Source organism: Bactrocera neohumeralis, chromosome 4 (genome assembly GCF_024586455.1).
Source record: "Bactrocera neohumeralis isolate Rockhampton chromosome 4, APGP_CSIRO_Bneo_wtdbg2-racon-allhic-juicebox.fasta_v2, whole genome shotgun sequence".
Lineage (NCBI taxonomy): Eukaryota > Metazoa > Arthropoda > Insecta > Diptera > Tephritidae > Bactrocera > Bactrocera neohumeralis.
In genome coordinates this window covers 83,075,259-83,077,990 of record NC_065921.1, presented here as the reverse complement: position 1 = coordinate 83,077,990, position 2,732 = coordinate 83,075,259, and the positions used below count along the sequence as shown (strand labels likewise).

General features: G+C 35.2%; 1 long non-coding RNA gene across 1 annotated transcript; it reads left to right on the top strand.

Annotated features, from left to right (window-relative positions):
* The first annotated feature begins 1,921 nt into the window (after positions 1-1,921).
* On the top strand, positions 1,922-2,297 carry LOC126757409 (uncharacterized). The gene is made up of 2 exons (XR_007666730.1): positions 1,922-2,048; positions 2,118-2,297. It is a non-coding gene; the product is annotated as an uncharacterized LOC126757409 (long non-coding RNA).
* Positions 2,298-2,732: the final 435 nt, after the last annotated feature.

Sequence of the window (2,732 nt, the reverse complement as noted above, 5' to 3'; positions counted from 1 at the left end):
CCAAACCCAACGCACAAACCTGTGAAGGGGATGTTTCGCTTTCTTCAGAGGATACTTAAACAAAGACCGGAAGTCATGAGCAATATGTAAAAGAATCGTTTCTGACCACTCCAAAGTGAATTTACATATATTATGATCGAAACAATGCATTTTGCTGAGTTGGTAGGACTGCAACTAATTACTCTGCCAAATATCAGCGCGATCTATCAACCAGTTTGTTTACAGCAGCTACTGAAGTCCGTAGACCATCTCAGTAGTGCGTTTGGATTTTCAAAATGAGTAAAAATATCGAACAAAACATTTTTCTCAAATTATGTACTTCTGACCAAATTTCTTGTGTGGAATCGTTGCGAATGTTGGGATAGGCTTACGGTGATTCAGTTTTATCAAAAGCACAAACCTGCGAGTGATACAAAACCTTCAAAGACGGCGGAGAGATCGTTGAAGACCTGCCGCGCTATAGACGACCTCCAAGCTTTTTAGCTGATGAAAATATTAAATAAGTGAAGGATATGGTGCGTGAAAATCAAAATGTTCGAATGATTTTGGTGGATATTTTGGCTACGACACTAGCTCTTGCTCGACTCGTCCTCATAAAGCTGATTTCTTTCAAAACGCATTCCGTAAACAGGTCTCTTTGATCGTAGGAATTCCGATATCACATTCATTGAGAGCATTATAACTATCCATGAGACGTGGCTTTAACAGTTTGCATGCAAAGAAGTCAATAAATGGATCGGAATGCGGTCAAAGTCACTCAAAAATCAAAGTAATGTCCATCGTGGTTTGATGCATCATGAATTTGTTCCGGAAGGACAGACTGTCAGTAAGGAGTTTTATTTGGCCGTATTGAAGCGTTTACGTGAGAACATCCGTTGAAAACGGCCGGAATTGTGGATGAAAAATTCATGAATTTTACACGATAATAATGCACTATTGCATCGAGCCACGATTGTGACCGAATTTAAAGCCAAAAGCGCAATGAATATCATCGATCAACCCCTGCGATCACCAGATTTGGCTCCATGTGATTTTTCTTATTCCACAAATTGAAATTGCCGCTCCGTAGAACCCGTTTTCAATCGATCGAAAAGATAAAACAAAATTCGCTGAAAGATATCCCAAAAAGTGCTGAAGAAAAGTGTTTCGAGGACTGGAAAAATCTTTGGCATAAATGTATTACATCTGATGGGAATTAATTTGAAGGTGACAAAATCATTATTGATGAATAATTAAAAATGCTGCGCTTTATTTACAATTTCCGGGTTCTTTTTTGTCACAATGTATATAACCCAACATCTATCTCAATTAGTTTTAGATGATACAAACAACCGTTGGGTGAACAAAACTATTATAATCTGTATTATAATCATGTTGCAAGAGTATATAAAAGTCAGACTAAGTCCAGAGAACATAGGTATGTACTATATATCATATCAATGCATATTTCCGAGCATAATTTTCATTCAATGCTCAGCTCTGTTCAACCGCCACTGTTAAAATTTTCCCTTTCGAGCTACAGTTGTGTGAAACACGCTCATCGCATTCTGTTATGACAATTCACACACTACGGACAAGTGTTGAACGTTGTTGAACTTTCTCTATAATTTGCGTTATCTGCTAAGTCTTATTAAACTTAACTTAACACTCTAACACACAAAAAAGTGCGACCAATCTTGAATGTCTGGTATTTAATTGAATAAGCGATAAGCAAAATTATTGAGAATTCGCAAAATGTTTTGACCTGTCAAAAATGTTAAAGTGAAACTCACGACTTTAAGAATGATTATAGCATCTTAAGATAACCATAAGTTTGGAGAGCTAATTCACAGAAAAATAAATATGAAATAAATATTATTTTTAATCAGCGCTAACCAAATGAGGGTTACGAGCAGTATATAAGGCAGCGCAGTCGGTTTGAAGTATTCATTTCATGAAGCTCGACAATTGGGTGCCAAGTGAAATTACGTAATTTAAAACAATGAAATTGATCGCATTAATTATTTTCGCCTTACTCGGTCTGGGCTGGAGCAATGCCGCTGCTGCAGGTAATATTGATTTATATCAATCAAATTATTTTATTATTTAAATTTAATTTTTTTAATAATATTTTACAGGTAAAAGAGATAATCAACCATCGTTAGTACAGCCAGGCATGTGTTTAGCGGATTGGTTTCGTACACGCGTTCCAATTAAAATCCCGGCGGATGGGTCAGAAAAGAAGAATACCAACTTTACTGGAATGTATTTAATTAACTCAATTAATAATAATAAATAAAAAAATTGTGTAATGTAAATTCGACTATCTGTCAATGTATGCCTTTTTGACCCTTCTGATTGATTGAAACAATTCTAAATGAAAGAATCCTCAACAAATGTAACAAGTTAACATAAATTCCAGAAAACTCAAAAGGAAATGACTAGGGATGAAGAGAACGTTATCTGCATTATATGTTCCTAAAACAAAACGATGATAACTTTTGAAAGGAAAGATCACTGATGCTTATTGATAATGTACCCTGTGAGTTAGAAAATCGCTCTAGCAAAGCGTGAGATAATAAATTACAGTTTTCGTTTTGTTCCTTTTCTCTAGGTATATTTTTGAGAAATATCTGTTCAAATTTGTTTTGAGAATTTTATCAAATCTTGATTTTTATCAAATCTCGAAAGGCATTGAGAACTTTCTTTAAGGTAAGAAACGTTTTCGTTCCCATGTGCCGTGAGAATTTTAG